The sequence below is a fragment of the Notamacropus eugenii genome, chromosome 5 (assembly GCF_028372415.1).
Source record: "Notamacropus eugenii isolate mMacEug1 chromosome 5, mMacEug1.pri_v2, whole genome shotgun sequence".
Lineage (NCBI taxonomy): Eukaryota > Metazoa > Chordata > Mammalia > Diprotodontia > Macropodidae > Notamacropus > Notamacropus eugenii.
In genome coordinates, this window is record NC_092876.1 from 14684287 (window position 1) to 14706164 (window position 21878).

The window sequence follows — 21878 nt, forward strand, 5'->3', positions numbered from 1 at the left end:
ATTGTTATTTACTGAATTCTGTCTACAGTCAACCTCAGGGACTCCACTCCTTCCCTAAGTCATATTTTGGACCCCAGTACTGAAAATGTTCTTATTCCCTGTAGTACCACACTCACTGGGTATGTAGTACCACACTCACTCATTCCTCCCTGCCCACAGCAACATCCTAGGATCACTTCTGGTCAGCACTTCTAAGCCTGGCTTCTGGAAACAGTGGAGGGGAAGGAATCTTCAATATTCAGCTGTTCATTAGATTAAAGTTTGTGAGGTAACAATTCGTGAGGTTAAAGCTCTTGAATCTATGAGTGAAATTTCTTGAGACCAAGTCTACTTCCTGAGAGAGCTGATCCAGGGCCTTCTCTTTGTTAATGCTGTGGAGTTAGTCTGGAGGTGTCTATACTTCACTCAGGATAAAACTCTGCCAACTGAGGTCCTGTCCTTTCTGAGGTCCTCTCAAGATATATTCAGAGGAGAACTGCTTTACCCCTTTACTTTTGCTGCTCTACATTCATTTTGTGGTGATTTTCTGTCTCTTTTTGAAGGAAATCTGGAGAACATGGAAATTTCTGACCTTTTCTGCCATTTTCCCAAAACGTGTCTTGATGTGTACTCACGGGAGAATATATTTATTCATTTTTTTTTAAAGAGGTTGTGGTGGAGGAAAGATATTATCTTTTCTACCTATACAGTTGTGGTAAAATATCCTCTGCCTACAAAACTATATTTATATCTTTCTATAGATGTATGTGTGTATGTATATAAATATATGTACATAGGCACATCAATATATGTATATGAATATATATTTATAAATATATGTAAATAACTATATATAACTCTAACTATATATGTATGTGTGAGTGTGCATGTGTGTGTGTGTGTGTGTGTATGTGTGTGTACTACATTTATGTGTGGTTGGCCAAGTGATACCAACCCAAAATCAGTAAGGGGAACAGGATAGAGGGTTCACAGTGATAGCATTAGAGAAAATACCATATCCTCAGAGAGTCATCCATGGAATATAGAGGAAACAGTGACCAAGCTCAAAGGAAGCAACCTGTCAGACTGAGTGAAGTTTAGAAAATAATTTCAGGAAGTATGCTACATGTTGTGGAAAATTTGGAATAGATATTGGGCCCTGCATTTTTCCATGGACCCAATGGAGAAATTTCTCACCCTGACCGTTGGGGAGAATATGTGCCAATAGTCACAGAAATAAGAGGGGGACAAAGGACTGGGGCATTAGTTTCTTGTTTCCTTTGTCAATCGGCCTTCTGGAAATGGATCAGAAGGGGGTGGAGTACATTTCATAAACTTTCCCATCCAGCTTGCTTCAGCTACATACTGGCAAAAAGAATATATTTTCTTGACTTGCTAGGCACTAATCCCGATATGGCATTCATGCTGAGGAAGGCAGGATACATTGGAAATACCCTAAAGGGGAAGGAACCAAGATGACAGAGAAGAAGCAGGGATTCGCATGAGCTAAAAAAAAATGACTCTAAACAAATTCTACAGCAAAAGAAGCCAGAAGCAGACAGACTCAAGCAAATTTCCAGCCCCAGGCAATCTAGAAAGTTGAGAGGAGTGGTCTATCACACCAGTCTGGGAGTGAATCTCAGTTCAGCATGAGCATCAGCAGAACAGACTTAACTGGAACAGGCCATGGGGGACCAAATTGCTGGTGACTGCACTGGTTTGTAGACTTCTGAACCCACAAATCCCAATGACAGCTTTGAAGGTCACTGGGAAGGGTGTCTCACCTGACTGAGTGGGGTGCGTGATCCAGTCCCAATGCCAGCCCCTGAATCAGGGCAGTGACTGCTTCTGAAGCCCTCAACTTAAAAAGGGGATCAATGGTCAGGCACTTGACTGGGCAGCTACACAGAGAACCTTCTACTTAACAAAGAGTTCCAAAATCAAGTGATTGTCTGGGAGCATGAGCAAACAGGAAAGCAACAGATTATTGATTATTACTTTCTCAGTAAATAGGTATTTTCTTATATCATTGGTGACAAGAAAGAAAAAGATATGGAAACAGAAACAGACAAAAAAGTCGAGGCACCTGAATCCAAAGCCTCAAAGAAAAGTATGGCTTGGTCTCAGGGAACGGAAAAGCTCAAACATAATTTGGAAAATCAAGTAAGAGGAGTAGAGAAAAAATTGGGAAGAGAAATTCGCGTGATGCAAGAAAATGACGAAAAATGAGTCAACAGCTTGCTAAAGGAAACACCAAAACATGATGAAGAAAATAACACCTTAAAATTACACTAACTCAAATGGCAAAAGATGTTCAAAAGCCAATGAGAAGACTGTCTTAAAAAGCAGAGTGGGCCAAATGGAAAATTGTCTTCATGGAAGAAAATAATTCTTTAAAAATGAGAATTAAAAAAAATAGAAGAAAATGTGAAACATCTCATTGGAAAGATAACTGATCTGGAAAATAGATCCAGGAGAGTTAATTTGAAAATGATTGGGCTACCTGACAGTCATGATCAAAACGAAAACAGAGCCTAGACATGAACTTTCAGGAAATTATCAAAGAAAACTGCCCTGATATTCAAGAACCAGAGAGTAAAATAAAAATAGAGAGAATCCACCAATTATCTCCTGAAATAGATGTCAAAAGGAAAATTACTGTTAATATTGTAATGAAATTCTAGAATTCTCAGGTCAAGGACAAACTATTACAAGCAGCCAGAAAAACAACACATCAAGTATTGTGGGAACACAATAAGGATACCACTAGATTTACCAGTTTCTACACTAAGGGTCTGAAGTGCTTGGAATATGACATTTCAGAGGTCAAAGAAACTAGGAATAAAATCAAGGGTCACTGATCCATCAAAATTTGGTGTTATGCTTCAGGAGAACAAGTGGAATTTGAATGAAATAGATGACTTCCTTGCATTCCTCGTGAAAAGACCAGAGCTAAATGAAAAATTTGACCTTCAAATACAAGGAATAGAAGCATGAAAAGGTAAAAGGGAAAAAGAAATGAAAAGTGATTTATTATTGTTGGACGGTTTATGTTCCTACATGGAAAAATGATATTTTTAACTCATGAGATCTTTCTCAGTATCATGGCAGTTGGAGGGAATATATACGTACATGTGTGTCTGTATAAACATGTTTGTATGTGTATGCACATGTAGATGTATATATGTGTGTCTGTTTATGTATGCATGTATGTATATGTGTGTATATATATATACATATATGTATATATGTGTGTATATATATACATATATATGTATATATACATATATATATATATATTTAGGGAGAGAGAGAGAGAGAGAGAGAGAGAGAGAGAGAGAGAGAGAGAGAATGTAGTAAAGCATGTCACATAGAAGAAGCCAGAAAGAATTTTTACAATGTAGGGGAAGAGAGAGAAGGTGAGAGGGAATAAGTAAGCCTTTCTCTCATTACATTTGACTTCAGCAGGGAATAACATACACACTAAATTGGGTGTGAAAGTTTATCTGGCCCTATACAAAAGTAGCGAGGGAGGGGAATAGAGAGGGGAGATAATAGAAGAGATGGTAGTTTGGGAGAGGGGGTAATCAGAACCTAACATGTTTGTAGAAGAAAAGAGGAAAAGAGAGAATAGAATAAATGGAGTGCAGAACAGAATAAAGGAAAATACAGGTAGTCTTTCATAACATAATTGTTGTAGAAGTGTTTTGCATGACTACCCTTATGTAACCTATATCAAATTGCTAACTTTCTCAATCAGGATATGTGGGTAGGGGGAACGGAGAAAAGGTGAAATTCAAAACTTTAAAAATGAATCCGGAAAACTATTTTTACGTGCAACTAGGAAATAAAATATATAAGCAATGAGGTGTAAAAATCTCTTAACCTACAGGAAAATAGAAGGGAAGGGCACGTGGGGTGGGGGAAGTTTAATAGAAAGGAGGGCAGATTGGAAAGAAGGGCAATCAGAATGCAAGCTGTCCCGGGTTGCAATGAGGGAGGGAGATGGAGCGAACATTTGAAGTTCAAAATTTTGTGAAAGTGAATGCTGAAACCTGAAAATATTTTTTTTTTATTTTTTAATTTATTTTTGGTCAATAATTGATTTGTTTTCAGTTTTCCACAATCAGTTCTATAAGTTTAATATTTTTCTCCCCATCATTCGTCTCTTCCCATGGTGGCATGCAAATCTTGTTGGCTACACATACATTCTTACTAAACACATTTTCACGTTAATAATGTTGCATAGAAGAATTAAATGAATGGGAGAAAGTATGAGGAAAAAAAAAAACAAACCAAACCAAAACAGAACAAAATAGAAAGTAGTCTTCATTCTGAATTCTGACTCTATAATTCTTATTCTTGATGTAGATGCTATTTTGTATCGAGTCTTCTGGGAATGTTTTAGGTCCTTACATACCTGTGAAGGGTTAAGTATCAGAAATACTTCTCACATCCAGGGGCTGTAATTGTGTATAATGCTCTCCTGGATCTGCTCATTTCACTCAGCATCAGTTCCTATTAGCCTTTCCAGATTTTTCTGAAGTCTGCCTGTTCATCATTAATTATAGCACAATAGAATTCCATTACATATATATACCACAACTTGTTCTGTCATTCCTCAATTTTTGGGCACTCCCTGAATTACCAGTTCTCGACTACCACAAAAAGAGCGGCTGTAAATATTTTGTACATGTGGGTGCTTTTCCCATTTTTGAGATCTTATTGAAATATAGCCCTAGAAGAGGTATTTCAGGGTCAAAGGGTGTGCACATTTTTATAGCCGTTTAGGCATAAATCCAAATTGCTCTCTAGAATGATTGGATCAGCTCACAACTCCATCAGCAATGAATTAGATTTCTAACTCTTCCAGATCTTCTCCAACGTTTATCATCTATTTATTTTGTCACATTAGCCAATCTGATAGGTGTGATGTGGTACCTCAGAGTTTTTCTGATTTGCACTTCTCTAGTGTTTCAGAGCATTTTTTTACACGACTAGAGATAACTTAAATTTCTTCTTCTGAAAATTGCCTGTTCATTTTCTTTGACCATTAATGAATTGGGGAATTACATGTATTCTTGTAAATGTGACTCAGTTCTCTTATATATTTTAGAAATATGGCCTTTATCACTAACAGAAGTTGTGACAACTCTCTTCCAGTTTTCTGCTTCACTCCTAATCTTGGTAGCATTGACTTTGTGCAAAAAAAAAAATTAGTTTAATTTAATCAAAGTTATCCATTTTGCATTTCGTAATATCATCTATCTCATATTTGGTCATAAATTTCTCCAATCTCCATATATAAATGAAAAATAAACTACTCCTTCCTCCCCTAATCTGTTTATGGTGTCAGCCATTATATCTAAGATGTGCAACTATTTGGACTTTATTCTGGTATACATTGTCAGACACTTGTCTGTGATCAGTTTTGGTCACACTATTTTCCACTTTTTCCAGTAGTTTTTGTGAATCAGTGAGTTCTTATTTGAGAAGGTGGGGTCCTGGGTATTATCAAACAGAAGTCTGTTATAAACATTGAATACTGTGTCTTTTCATCTCAACTGCTAATCTACTTATCTATTTCTTAGCTGTACCAAGTGATTTTGAAGATTGTTGCTTAATAATATAATTTAGGATATGATATGGCTGGGTCACCTTCCCTAACATTTCTTTTCATCAGTTCCCTTGATAATCTGGTACATTTAATCTTCCAGATGAATTTTAATTTTATTTTTTTCTAGCTTTAGAAAAATTTTTTGGTAATTTGATTGGTATATCAATGAATAAGTGAATTAATTTAGTTTTAATTGTAATTTTTATTATATTGGCTTGGATAATTGATGTTTTTTCAGTCAGTTAAATCTGATTTTATTTGTGCATAAAGTGTTTTGTACCTGTCTTGATAGAGTCTCTGGCTTTCTTTTGGCAGGTAGACTCTCAAATATTTTATACTAATTACTATAACTTTAAACAAGATTTTTTATGTCTCTTGCTATTAGACTTTGTTAGTACTATATAGAAATAAAGATGATTTGTATGTCTTTATTTTGTATCCTGCAATTTTGAAAAGTTCCTTATTAAGCCCAGTCCAACACGATGGAGCACAGCCCAGCGCGGCCTGTGTAGCTCTGCAGGGACAGGACCTAGAACAGTCTTCAGGGAGCCACCAGCAGCAGCAGTTCTCAGATTGCTCAACCCACAAACTCCACACACAGCTTCAAAGGACATTGGGAGGGCTCCTTTACCCAGGAGAGGGGAGCGTGACAACAGCCACTAAAACAGTAGCTTCCATTTTGGGGGCACCCTGCCTAAAGCCCCTGGAGAACTGAGCTGATGATCTGGATCTCAGCCCTGAGTGCCAGGCCTGGGGGACCACCAGCTAAAGCCACTGGGGGAATTGAGCAGCTGATCTGAATCTCAGCACTCTGCCCTGGGGTGAGGAGGAGCACTGCTATGGTGGAGCTGAAGATGGTTGTGGTGAGGGAACTCTAACTTCAGATTCTGGGCCAAAAATTTTTGGTTGCTTCCAGAGCAGTGTGCAAGCCAAGAGAAGAGTAACTCCTCTCCCCTGATTGTGCCACCTAGCAGGAACTAAAAACTTACAAGTCCCCAGAGTATACCCTCTTCTTGATGAAAGACTCAAAAGTAAGTAACTGACTGGAAAAAGGCCCAAAAAAGGGAGAAAAAAATAAGACTATAAAAGGTAACCTTCTTCGTGAACAGGTATTTTCTCCCATCCGTTCAGGTGAAAAAGAACAATGCATACCTCCAGAAGAAGTTGAAGCTTCTGCATCGAAACCCTTCAAAATAAAGATGCAATGGCCTCAGGCCACGGAAGAGCTCAAAAAATATTGAAAATCAAGTCAGAGAGGTGGAGGAAAACTTGAGAAGGGAAATGAGAGTGATGCAAGAAAATCATGAAAAGCAAGTCAATGACTTGCTAAAGAGACTCAAAGAAGTGCTGAAAAACGTAACACCTTTAAAAATGATCTGACTCAGTTGGAAAAAGAGGTCCAAAAAGCCAATTAGGAGAAGAATGCTTTAAAAAGCGGTACTATCCAAATGGAAAAGGAGGCTCAAAAGTTCACTGAAGAAATCAGTTGTTTAAAAATTAAAACGAAGCAGATGGAAACTAATGAATTTATGAGAAATCAAGAAATTACTAAACAAAACCAAAAGAATGAAAAAATTGAAGATAATATGAAATATCTCACTGGAAAAATAACTGACCAAGAAAATAGATTTAGGAGAGACAATTTAACAATTATGGGACTACCTGAAAGTTATAATCAAAAAAGTGAGCCTAGATGTCACCTTGCCAGGAGAAGCAGATTTTTATAACCCTAAGTAAGTCCTCTACCCCACCTCCTTTTCCATTTCCTCATTGGCTGAGTACCTAGGAATTTACAAATCTCACTACAACAACTACTTTTCAATAGCAACATCCAGGCTAATGTGAATTTGGGAAATGGAAACTTACTAGAGGCTACTGACACTTAAGATGATATGCAGAAACTTAACAAAAGAGGAAAGTTCTTGTAGTCTTCAATGAGGAAACTACACTATAAGCCATCTCCCACAGGCATGTAGAGTATGGAAAGCATATTCTGAATAAGTAAGAACATCAGCTGGCCTGGGGTCAGGTGCTAAGGAATGGGTTAAGACTCAGAAAACCTGCCATCTTCTTTCATCAACATACAGATTGAAAGATTTTTTCTAAATTAGGTTTACTTTTCAAAGTCTCAAAAGCTTTATCCAGTTTGGGGTCCCAGTCTACAGGAAGTGAGTCAGGGCCTTGCATAAATTAATGGTTACAGTGCCTCCCAGGCCTTGGGCTTAACTAGATAATGGCTGAGGTGAGGGGAACATTTTAGGTTCTGGGAGGCTAAAAATGGCTGGGGTGGCAGAAGTATTCTCCCAGGAATTCCCAGATACCAAACAATTAGCCTGATTGTCTGCCACACTTACAAGTGAAAATGGAGAAATCTGGTGAACAGAGGGGAAAAGATGATGAGAGGTTTAACTAGAGAAAATTGACTCCTCAATTTCACTATCAGATGCCCTCCCAACAAGGGAGTAGCAGAAGAGGAGATCATATAGAAGAAGAGTTTGAAGAACAGATCCTCAAATTCAGAGGGGAAGGGGTAAATCTGGAGATAGCCCTTAATTTCCCCTTCAATGTCCATGACCCGATGGGACAATGAACAAGTATAGACAGAGTAACTGGTTAAAGCAGAGAAGGTAGCCATAGTAGAGTGGGTAACCTTACCTTCTGTCTTGATTTTTGCCCAGGGCTCCACGTGAGGGATGGAGAAAGTGGGAGCACTGCCAAGACCCAGGCTTTCCCATCCTTCCAAGTCTTGAGAAGACTGGAGTACTGCGGGGTTGCTCCACCACTTTTCCAACTTTGGGGACAATCCTTCCTCCAATGTCCCTTCTGGTCACATAAGTATGGTTCATTTCCCAGTCAGGGAATCATGTGTTGAGGGCTGGAAACCATAGAAAGATTTGGGGTACTTGAGATCCCAAAATACCTATATGCCAGGTCCTGCTGATTGAATTCAACTCAGGACTTCTTCCAGCCAAAGTAAAATGAAGTTTATTAAAGGTTCACCATATTGGGTTGATTCTTCAGGAGTCTAAGTATTTCTGATGCTTGTATTCACAAGCTGGGCGGGCAGAACGTTAAGGAGACAGTCTGAACTGGATTGAATTTGAGCTCTGTAACATTTTTCACCATAAGTCCTTCAGAGCCATCACGGTTCATTGCATTGCTGATAATAAGTAAGTCATTCACAGCTGATCACCTTAGGATAGTCTTATTACTTTGTACACTGTACATTTCATTTTGCATCAGTTCATGCAAGTCTTTCCAGGTTTATCTGAGAGCATTCTGCTCATCACATCTTACAGTACAATAGTATTCCACCATAACCACATACTACAGCTTGTTTAGCCATTCCCCAATTGATGGGCATTCCCTCAACTTCTAATTCTTTATGCTCAGAAAAGAGCTGCTAAAAACACTTTGTATATATTGGTCATTTTCTTTTTTTTTAAATATCATTTGGGATACAAACCTACTAGTGTATTGCAGGTCAAAGGGAAACCTTGTTTCTATAGGTCTTTGGGCATAGTTCCAAATTGCTCTACAGAATATTGGAATCACTTCACAACTTGTGGAGTGGGTTTTGTTGTGAACCCCTATGTCGGGGTCATGGGTCATATCCTTGGGATGGCTAAGTGCAACCTCACTGGTCATTTAATAGGAAAAGAAGAAGTGATGCTGTGTGAGCTCAAGGTGGAAGTCAGTTCATGCTGTGTTTGCCTTTTTTATCCTTTGGGGTTCCAGGTGGTCTAAATCGTGAAGAAAATATAAGCTGCTTTACCTTTGGCTCTTAATTCTATTTTGAAGAATTGTGGGTTTTATTGTTTTATTGTTTATTTTGGGGGGAAAGGGTCAGAGAAAATATCTAGTTCTCCATCTTGTTGATCATGTGATTCATACAATTCTATTGGTTTTTTTTTTTTTTTGGTTCTGCTGTTTTCTTCTAATGACATAAGGTTGTGGTTATTACGGTTTTTGCTTAGGTGATTTAGGTAATGTGCTATGTTGAAGAGTCTATAGTGTAAACAGGATTTCTTATGCTAAGAAAGCACTGAAAAAAATGTGATTATCTATCATTTAGGGCATGGCTAAACACATATTTGTCCATAAGTGTCAAGGAAATTTACTGTGCTTTACGAAATATGAATTTGATTAATACGGATAACCATGGCAAGATTTATGTAGTTTAATGCAGAGTAAGCAAAGCCAAGAGAACAATATATAGAACAATTTGAACAATGTGAGGGGAAAGAACACTCATAAACCTTTTAAAAGTGACTGATAAAAAATTGTAAAGACAAAGTAGGGCTCCAAAGAGGAGATATGATGGGACATCTCAACCCCCATTTCTTTGCAGAATGTTCTTGGGGGTGTGGTACACTGCACATGTTTTCACACATTTTAATGCAGTGGTTAGTTTTGCTGTTTTTTAAAACATGTTTTTATTACATGACATGTGTGTCTGAAAGGGCTAACAGGAGGCATACTGGGATGAACTTTGGTGAGGTAAAAAAAAAATAAAAGATTTCAATGAAATTTTTTAAAGAAAGAATCAATAATGTTACTGTTAGACTTTTTGTAAGTGGAAAGTATATCAGTAGGGGCTTAACAACACACATACATGCATATCAGTGTGGGCTAAAGCACTACAGTGGTATATACTAGCAGTATATCTCCACCATTACACACACAAGCACACAGACATGCATGCACACACACACACACACACCATAGAATCCTGAGAATTTGAATCATATAATGATGGAAAGGCTTAGATAGCTATGTGAAACTCTTAGCTGTAGCATGCAAAATTTCTCAAGATAAGCGTCATATGGGAGAGCTTTGACAAAACGTGATCTACTGGAGAAAGAAATGGCAAATCACTGCAGTATCTTTCCTAAGAAAGCATCATAGATAGTAGTGAAATAATAAAGGAAATGACATTGGAAGATGTGCCCTCAGATCAGAAAGTATCTAATATGCTACTGGGGAAGAGAGGAGGACAACTCCAAGTACCTCTGGTACTCATGAAGCAGCGGGATCAATGCCAAAAAAAAGCTTATGTGTAAATACATCTAGTCAGAAAAGAAAAGCCCAAACCTGTAGAGAACAATATTGCATAGGAACCAGGAATATAAGATGTATGAACCAAGGTAAATTGGATGTGGTCAAATAGGAGATGGAAAGATTAACCATCAACATCTTGGGTGATGGTAAATTCAAATGGGTGAGAATGGGGGACTTTAATTCAGGTTATCATTACGTTTCCGACTGTGCGCAAGAATGTCTTAGAAGAAATTGAATAGTCATCATCATCAATAAAAGGTGAAAAAATCAGTACTGTTGTATAATCTCAAAAATGGTTAAATGTTTTCTTTTCAAATTCAAGACAATCCATTCAATATCACAGTCATACAAGTCCATGATCCAACCACTGATGCCAAAGAAGCCAAAGTTGATTAATATTACGACATCTTCTAGAAATAAGCACCCTAAAAGATTCATATTTATCATAGGGAATTGAAATGCTACTGTAGGAAATCAAAAGTAGTTGGAAAAACAGGCAAGTTGGGCACTGTAATAAAATGTAAAGTTGGGAAAATAGTAATAGTGTTTTGTTAAGATATCTCACTGATCTTGTAAAAACACTCTTTTTCAACGACCTAAAAAATGACTCTACACAAGGACATGACTAGATGGTCAATATAGAAGTAAAATTGCTTTATATATTTTGCAGGTAAAGGTAGAGAAGCTCTATACAGTCAGTTAAAACAAGATCTACCCTTCTCTATGGGTCAAATCAAGAGATTTTATTGCAAAATTCAGATTTAAATTGAAGAAAGTAGGGAAATCATCAAACTGTATAGATATAATCTAAATAATATCCCTTATGAATATGAAATGGTGAAGAATAGAATCAAGGGATTAGATGTGGTGGATAGAGTATCTAAAGAACAATGAACAGAGGTTCACAATATTGTACAGGAGGCAGCAACAAGAATAAGAAACACTATTAGATAAAGAAAAACAAGGAACCAATATGGCTGTCTCACGAGACTTTACAAATAGTTGATAAAAGAAGGCAAGGGAAAGGGAAAATGATCCCCAACTGAATGCAGAATTCCAAAGAATGACAAGGAGATATGAAGTTTTCTTAAATGAACAATACAAGGAAATAGAAGAAAACAATGGAATGGAAAGACAAGAGATTTCTTCAAGAAAATAAGAGATATGAAGGGACAATTTCACGCAAAATGAGTGTAAAGAAGGCAAAAGTTATAAGGATTTAAGAGAAGCAGCAGACATTAAGGCTAGGTGGCAAGAATAAATAAAATAGCTGTACACGAAAGGTCTTATAACTGATAAGATCATCACTGATAACCATGGTGGTGTGGTTACTGCTCCAACATCCGGGACAATCAAGTCAAGGGAACGTTAGAAAGAAAGCAAGAGGCACTCACAAAATTCAGATGTTTAAGTGTTGCCCATTGCTCACCCTCCCATCTTACATCCCACTTTAATAGTTCTTTTGCATCTCTTCATGGGAAATAATTTACCTCATTCTACCTCTCCCTTCCTTCTGTACCTAATGTACTCTTCTTCCTCATCCCTTAATTTTTTCTGCCATTCCCTCAAATTCACTTTGCAGCTGTAACCTCTGTGTATGTATATTCCTTCCAGCTGTACTATTAATGATATATTTTTTAAAATCTCAAGTATCATTTTCGCATGTAAACAATTCAATGGAATCCCTTGTGTTTTCTTTTCACTTTTTACCTATTTATTATTCTCTTGGGTCTTGGTATTAGAGATCATATTTTTGGTTTAATTCTCCTTTTCTTCATAAGGCAGCTTGAAATCTTTCCATTGCTTTCAGGGATCCTTTTTCCCTTGACGTAATGTGCTTAATTTTGCTGTGTAAATGCTTCTTAGTTGTAGTCCTAGCTTCTTTCCCTTATCACATATGATGTTCCATGACCTCTGATCATTTAATATTGTAACTGCCAAGTCCTGTATAATCCTCACTGGGACTCTCTGATATTTGAATTGTTTCTTTCTGGCCACTTGTAGCATTTTTCTTGACCTGATTGTTCTAAAATGTGGCTATGATGTTTCTTAGAGTTATTATTTTGGGGTCTGTTTCATGAGATGATTGGTTGATTCTGTAAATGACTATTTTTACCCTCTGGTTCCAGGACATCAGGGCAGTTTTCTTTTCCTTTCTTTTCTTTTTCTTTTTTTAGATTCTATCAATTGAATATATTTTGATGTTTTAATTTATTTTTAAATTAGCTTGCATATTCTTCTATTCCTCCCATTGGGAAAAGAAAAATAAAAATTTCTTAAGAAATATGCAGTGAAGCAAAACAAAACCTCACATTGGTCACAGAAAAAACATAAGTATTGTTCTGCTCCCTGAATTCATCCCTTCTCTCAGGACATGAGTGGTATGTTTCAGCTTTGGTCCTCTGGCATCCTCATTCATTACTATAATGATCAAAATTCTTCAGTCTCTAAAAAACGTTTTTCGTCATGTTGTTGTTACCTTATAAATTGTTCTATTTGTTCTACTCAATTCACTCTGAATCAGTTCACATTAGTCTTCTCTGTTTTCTCCGAAATAATCATCTTCATCATTTATTACAGTATAATTGTATTCCATTACAATCCACTCCAAGGGCAGAGCCAAGATGGCACAGTAGAAAGACACACATATTCTAGTTCTTCCCCCACAGCTCATAAAATACCTGTAAAGAAAGAATTTCAACAAATTCTAGAGCAGCAGAAACCACAGGAAGATGAAGTGGAGGAGATTTCCAGCCGAGGGTGACCTGGAAGGCCGATGGGAAAGGTCTGTTTCACCAGATGTGGAGTGAAGCCTAGTTCAGCCTGGGCCATACCACATATGTAGCCTACATTGAATTGCATGCCTTCTCAGGGGGGATGGGTGGAGAGTGAGGAAGGAAGAGAAGTTAGAACTCAAAGTTTTAGGAACAAAAGTTTAGAATTGTTTTTCTGTACAACTGGGAAATAAGAGATACATGTAAAGAGGTATAGAAATTTATCTTGCCCTATAGGACAAGAGAGAATATGGGGATAAGGGAAGGGAGAGGTGTTAGAAGGGAAGGTACATTGGTGGAAGAGGCAATCAGAATGCAAAACATTTTGAGGTGGGGGTAGGTGAGATTTGGGGAGAAAACTTGGAACTCAAAATTTTAGGGAAATGAATGTTGAAAACTTAAAATAAATGATTAAAATAATAATAAAAATTCTGATTCAATAATTTGTTCAGCCATTCTCAGATTGATGAGCCCCCTTGCTTTCTTGTTCTTTATTTAAAATTTTCATTTATTTATTAATTTTTAGTTTTCAACATTCATTTCCACAAGATTTTCACTTCCAAATTTTCTCCCCAACTCTCCCCTTCACCACCCCCAAACACATTGCATTCTGATTGCCCCTTCCCCTTATTGGCCCTCCATTCAATCACACTGCTCCCTTTGCTTGTCTCCATCTTCTCTCTTTTCTTGTAAGGCAAGATAGATTTCTATACCCCAATATCTGCATTTCTTATTTCCCAGTTGCATGCAAAATCAATTCTCAACATTCCTTCCTAAAATTTTGAGTTCCAAATTCTCTCCCTTCCTCTCTCCCCACCCATCCTCACTGAGAAGCAAGCGATTCAATATAACCATGTTGTGAAAGACTAATTATATTTCCCTCCATCCCATCTTGTCCCCTATTTATTTTATTCTGTGTTTAGACCTTGTCCTTCCCCTAAAGTATTTACTTCTAATTACTCCCTCCTTCCATTTGCTCTCTCTTCTGTCTTTCTCCCACCCTACTAATCCCTTTCTCCCCTACTTTCCCATAGTGTAAGAGAGAATTTCATACCAAATTGAGTGTGCATGTTATTCCCTCCTTAAGCCAAATGGGATGAGAGTAAGCCTCACTTTTTCCTCTCACCTCCCCCCTTTTCCAATCTATTGAAAAAGCTTTTTCTTGTCTCTTTTCTGAAGATAATTTTCCCAATCCATTTCTCCCTTTCTCTTCCCAATATATTTTTCTCTTACCTCATAATTTTATTTTGGGGATATCATTCCTTCCTATTTAATTCACCCTGTATCCTCTGTCTACACACACACACACACACACACACACACACACACACACACACACACACACACACACACACACACACACACTGTGTGTGTCTGTATAATCCTTCCAACCACCCAAATACTGAGAAAATTTTCAAGAGTTAAAATATTATCTTTCCATGTAGGAATGTAAAAAGTTCAACTTTAGTATGTCCTTTATGATTGCTCTTTTCTGTTTACCTTTTCCATTCAGCTCTGGTCCTCTCATCAAGAATGCTTGAAAGTCTTCTATTTCATTGAATGACCACTTTTCCCCTGAAGTATTACACACAGATTTGCTGGGTAGGTGATTCTTGGTTTTCATCCTAGATCCTTTGACTTCTGGAACATCATATTCCAAGGTCTTCGATCCCTTAGTGTAGAAGCTTCTAGATCTTGTGCTATGCTGATTCTATTTCTACGATACTCGAATTGTTTCTTTCTGACTGTCTGCAATATTTTCTCCTTCACCTGGGAACTCTGAAATTTGGCCACAATATTCCTAGGGGTTTTTCTTTTTGAATCTCTGTCAGGGGATGAGCAGTGGATTCTTTCGATTTCTATTTCACCCTGTGGTTCTAGCATATCAGGTCAGTTTCCCTTAATAATTTCATGAAAGATGATGCCTAGGTTCATTTTTTGATCACGGCTTTCATGTAGTCCCATCATTTTTAAATTGTGTCTCCTGGATCTATTTTCCAGGTCAGTTGTTTTTCCAGTGAGATATTTCACATTGTCTTCTATTTTTTTCATTCTTTTGGTTTTGTTTTGTAATTTCTGTTCTTATAAAATCATTACCTTTCATCTGCTCCATTCCAATTGTTAAAGAACTATTTTCTTCAATGAGCTTTTGAACCTCTTTTTCCATTTGACTAATTCTGCTTTTTAAATCGTTTTTCTCCTCATTGGCTTTTTGGGCTTCTTTTGCCATTGAGGTAGTCTACTTTTAAAGGTGCAATTTTCTTCAGCATTTTTTGAGTCTCCTTTCGCAGGCTGTTGACTTGCTTTTCATGATTTTCTTGCATCACTCTCATTTCTCTTCCCAATTTTTCCTCCACCTCTTTTATTTGATTTTCAAAATCTTTTTTTTTTTGAACTCTTCAGTGGCCTGAGACCATTGTACATTCATTTCGTAGGTTTTTGGATACAGAAGCCTTGACTTTGATGTCTTTCTTTGATGGTATGAACTTTTCTTCTCTATTTGAAAGAATGGAAGAAAGTACATGTTCACCAAGAAAGTAACCTTCTATAGTCTTATTTTTTTCCCCCTTTCTTGGGCATTTCCCCAGCCAGTTACTTAACTTCTCAGTCTTTTGTCAAAAGGAGGGTATACTCTTGGGACTTATAAATTCTCAGTTCCTCCCACGTGGCACAATCAAGGGACAGGAATTTACTCCTCTCTTAGCCTGCCCTCTGTTCTGGGAGCAACCATAAGCTTTTCTGCCCAGGATCTGTGTGTAGAATTCCTTTTCCAGATCCTCAACCAGCTCCACCACACCAGTGCTACTCCTCACCAAAGGACCTCCAGTCAGTGCTGAGATCCAGATCAGCTGCTCAATTCCCCCAGGTTTTGAAGACTTGTGCTCCAAAAATGGATACTCCTGCTGCAGTCTCCTGGAATCAGGCTTAAGGGAGGACCCTGCTCCCTTCTCACCCAGGGGAAAGAGATTCCTCACTGACTTTTGAAACTCTCTTTGGCATTTGACGTTTGAAGAATCTGGAAACCACAGCTGGTGGTGCCCTGAAACCTGTTCTCATCCTGTCCCTGCCCTGTTGTACAGCCAACACTGGACTGCACTCTCCTCTCAGACTGATGTGATAGACTTTATCTGTTGGCCTTCAATGCTGCCTTTGCCTTAGTATCTCTTTCAGCTCTGTGGTTTTGTGACTTCTATTGCTCTAGAATTTGTTGAAGTCATTTTTTGCAGATATTTTATGGGCTGTGGGGAAGAGCTTCTACCGATCCGTCCTTATCTGAGGGTCCTATTCCAGACCCTTTTGTTCAGTCCTGTAGTGCTCTTCTTGGCTCAATTACTTGTTCCTGGTTCTAGTCTCACTAGAACAGATATTCTAGTCTGACAAAAATTCTGAAAGAACAGATTCATGGGAGGAGAATGGGCACTGACAGGTGAAATCACCCTCCCCACCTGCACTCTTCTCTCCTCTTCCAAGGAGGCCAAGTCTGTGCCTATAGACTGAACTAACTGGAGCAAAGCAGGATCTTAACGCAAACTGCAACTTCAAATTTTGGTTTTAAACATTCATGTATGAAAAACTCTTTCCTATGTTTAACCTTACATCTGGGGGATTAGACAGGCACTTTAATTGGGCCCAGGACCCTACCCACAGTTCTACATTCCCATGTGGTGTCAAGTACCTGGCCTGCCAACCTAGCCCGCCCCTCAGTGATGCCAGAACTGGGTTGTCAGAATTGTGTGTGTTCCTAGGTGGACATGGACTGGCAGAAGAGGATGTGAGCTGCCTCTGGGCACTTCTGTGAAGGGATAAATGTTTATCTGTTTCTCTAGCTCTCATTCATCACCTATATATCAGGTAACTCCTGCTCAGTGATGGGGAAGCCCCTAAGGTTTAGGGAAAAAAACCAGCCCTGCAGTATTCAGAGATGACAGGAGTTTGAGAAAGAATGTGTCATTTAATTGGATAATTGGATAATTATGTGATTATTGCATAATTCAACCCATGAGCTTCATGTCATGGAAGGGAAATGTGAGGTACATGGATGGAACGGGCTTGCCCAGTGTCACCCTAGTAGGACCTATGTATGGAGGCAGGTATTTGATTCCCACTCTCCCACAACCCAATTCATTCCTCAAGATTGGCTCCTTTCCCACCAGGGATGGTTGCAGACCAGCATCCCCTTACATGTCACCTCTAGGGCCAGTGGTTCCCAGGGTCCAGAGAAACGAGAATACAAAGGGGAGGCAGGGAGACAAACCTGAGGGTTTGTCCCTCATGTAGGTGACTTTCCAGGGAAGGATCTGGGCTCCACTTTCAGGACTGGCTTATTTCCCACAAGGGACGGTTGTAGACTAGCACCCCGTCACCTGTCACGACCAAGGTCAGACCTTCACTGAGCTCTGGCCACAAGAGAACCTGCCCAGAGCGGCAGCTATAGTTTCTTGCATCTCTTGAGTGATCCACATTTCTTAGCATGAAATCTGCCTTCTGCTAGGAGACATTTCTCTCTTCTCTGAGCTCTCCATCCTTCCAGAGCTGGAATCAGTCACTCCCCACGCATCCCTGACACCTAAGGGCTACATCTGATTTCCTGGGGACCACACGACTTGGGATTGCCCAGAGGATGGGTCTCAGAAGGGTTTCTGATAGGAAACAGAATTCAAATTCCTAATGCTTTCTGTAATCCCCATGTCTCTTTCACCATATGATTCTGAAGGCCCACTCTGAGTCACCCCATTAATTCACTTCAATGTCACACATTGTCCTCTGTGGTCATCATGGATTATATATATATATGTACATGTATATGTCTGGATTAATGGGGTATAAGGAAGGGAAAGAGAAGAGTAGGATGTAGGGGGCAGGATTCACCAATCTGTGTCCTAACCCCCCAGTCTAGACACAGACCTGTAAGAGAATCTCAGGTCAGAGATGCCTCCACTCCAGCCCACACTGGCCTATCCGCAACTTTCACCAAAGGCCCTGAATTTCTAATTCTGATTTGGCCAGAATACGAAGGAAGATCCCTTTGCGCAGAGCCTGGGATCCTGCTGTGGCCCAAGTGGTTCTGTCTCCTCCCTAGATTCCCTCCCTGTCCTTCAGTTAGCAAAGCAAGAGACTTATCACAATTCCCTTCCCTCCCCAGACCTGACTCTGGACACTCATCAGTGAACATCAGGAAAGTAATGGTGGGGCCCATGGTTGGTCTTCAGCTCTGTTCTGGGCTGCCCAGCCTCAACTGTGCAAAGGGGAAAATGTAGAAAGATCAGAGGCTGCCGTAGGATGTGGTAGTCAGCCTTGTTGCCTCCTCCAAAGTCCGGCCCCACAATTTCTGCTCTTATACTGATTAATGAGGGACAATGGTCGTTTAGTTCAGGGTATCAATGTGTCTTAAGTTTAGTTAAGGCAATGGATAAAGACCTCTAATGGGTATCGAGTAATGATGACCACCACTGAGGATGAGATCAGGACTGAAATTTTTCGACTTGCCTGGCAATGCCTAGCATACCCCATAGGAACCTTATCCTGAAAAAAATTAAGATTGGACACTAAGGTCTAATGCAATGGCCCTAGAAGACCTTGCCTAAACCTCATCTTCAGCTGGTTTTGAGCACAGGGTCCATGTTTGATAACATTTCTGGGGCAGTCTCAAGTTCTGTTCTCTTGAGATTAATGAGATCATCATCATCAACAACGATTATCACTTACCTAGCACTTTCAGGCTTTCAAATTATTTTACAGTTTTTTTCTCCTTTATTCTCAAAGCTTTATGGGGGAGTAAATTTTATATGATCACCATTTTATTGATGAAAAATGGAGGAAGAAAAGGATAAGTTACTTGCTCACATTCTCACAGCTAAAAAGAATCTAAAGCATGATTTCCATCTCCAGTTTTTCTGACTCCAAATCAGTTGAAATGATGAATCTGCCACCAATTGCTATAGGGATGTGATGCATTCTGGGTGAAGCTGACCCACAGGTACATAAAAACTTGACTCGCTGCCTCTCCTTTAGGACCCTACAACAGTAGCATCTTCAGTCTAGCAATATCCAGCAATGGTTTTGGTTGCTATGATGACTCCTTGGTTGGGCAATCTACCTCCCCATAAATTTGTACCTTGACCAAGTAGTCATAGGAGGCCATCATGGCCACAGCTGCCAGTTCTGGGCTGCTTTGCACATCATAACTCAGTACTTGCTCTCACAGCCCCCTGAAGCAGGCAGTTTCCCATGACATAAGATTCAAATCAGAATCAATTACCATTTATTAAGCTTCTGCTCCATGGTTTGTGCAGTAGTAGGTGCTGCAATGCAAAGACAAAATAAACAAAATTCTCTGAAATGGATCTATCACTCTATTGATGAGGACAAAAGTATACATATCAACCTCAAATGTGGAGGTAGGAGGTAGATTCCTTTTTTGAATAGAAGATTATTAATGGCTGAAAAATGCATTTAGGAGGCACAAAGGCAGAGTACAGCAAGGTGGGCTGGGAACAAAGAGGAAGTTAAGTTGAGATAGATGAACCTGATATAAAAGAGTCTGGTGGTCAGAGAGAGAGTTTTGACCTGGGTACACCATGGCTCAGAATCATGAGTGAAGGCTCTGAGGAGTCGGTAATCATCTTTTCACTTCAGAAAAAAAAAGTTAAATTGAATAAATATCGTTCACTTTGAATGGAAAAGGGAGTTGAGCACAAGTGTGTGATGCCAGCTGAGATGGTCACTGGTCCTGTCCTATGTAAAATCAATTATCAATCTTTGTGTAGCCTCCAGTACTGCCTGGCTTTAAGGCAACTGCTGAGCAGTCAAAGTCAAAAACTTTCTCAGAGAGTTTTGGTTCTTTCAGGTGAGACAGCATGTACACAGGTGAATGTTTGTACAGAATGACTATGTACAGTATCAATATAAAATAAATATGGGCATGTGAATTGGTATATGTTCATGGGAGAAGGAAGGCAGTAACAGTATGGGAATCAGTACCAACATTAGGTTGAAGATAACATGTGGGTAGTGTCTTAAATGAATACCAAGAGCCTGTGAAGAAGTAATTGTGGGGAGGGTGTAATAAAGATATAACCAATATCACAGCAATTCTGTGTTTCTATATTGTTTATTGTTGTAGGCTGTATATATGTATTTAAATATACATATCCAGTAGCACACAGAAACGTGTATACGCGCACACACACACACACACGCACACACACACAAACAGATCATCATTAGTAGTTTGCCTTCCTTCTTGAAGATGACCAAAATGATATCAATATGGTAAAGTCAACTTTCACTGTGTCTCAGTGTTGTTGATCAGATCAATATGAGCTCAGCATGCTCTATCACAAGTCAAGCACAAATAACCTGAGTGAATATCTGGGGTGGACACTCTAAATGTGCTCATCCTGCATTTCACTTGAGCTCTTCCAATTCAGCTTTGCTCATAGAGCTCCTTACCTTCTGCGATGTGGGTACACCATGCTGACAAGTCCTGTGCCACTGTCTCTCATGTAACACAATAAATTCAAAAATTCTTAAGAAAGACTTTGAGCACTTCCTCGTATTCCTTATTCTGCAGATCATGTGGACACTTGCCCTGTGGGAGTTCTCATAAAACTAAAGAGAAAGAGAGAGAGAGAGAGAGAGAGAGAGAGAGAGAGAGAGAGAGAGAGAGAGAGAGAGAGAGAGAGAGAGAGAGAATTTTATATACATATCTACTACTATAGTGGAAATATAACCTTCAGTTTTTCACGTAATGATCTGCTGGTTTTAGTAAATGGAAAGTGTCAGATGTAAACAATGTGGTGAAACAGCAACCCCAAACAGTTCTGAGGTTGTCATCTGCATTTAGAGAAGTCATGTTGAGAACTTGGGCTGTGATTGTGCTATTATGGAAAGTCCAAATCAGACCACATTCATAGAACTGTGTCTAATGGGGCATGTGATCCTGTAGGAGGAACATGGATAAACTGGAGAACACCCAGTGCAAAGACAATCTGACTGAATCCTAGCATCATAGAGCTCCTGATAGAAGAAATTTCAGTGGTGATCTAGTTCAATTCCTCAGTTTACAGATGATGAAGATGTGTCCCACTGAATTTAAGACATGTTCAATATTAGAAACTGGAAGACAATTCCATATGAGGATAAGCTAAAAATTGCTTATGTTTAGTCTGGATAATAAAAGGCTGAAAATAGATTTTCATTAACAGCTTACAGTTTTTATTTTCTTGGAATTTCTTCCTGTAAGCCTGTGGTATTTCTTCTGCCCAGATCATCTTCACATAAAACTAACTATATTTTTAAATGAAAAAAAGCAAAAGAGGAAAAACAGTAGCAAATGTAGCCAATACTACAGTAGTTAAAGTACAGATATAGCAAGTAGTAGAGTAGTAGAAAATACGTGCAATATAACAAGGTCATAGATTTGTCCTCTGCAGAACAGTAGAGTG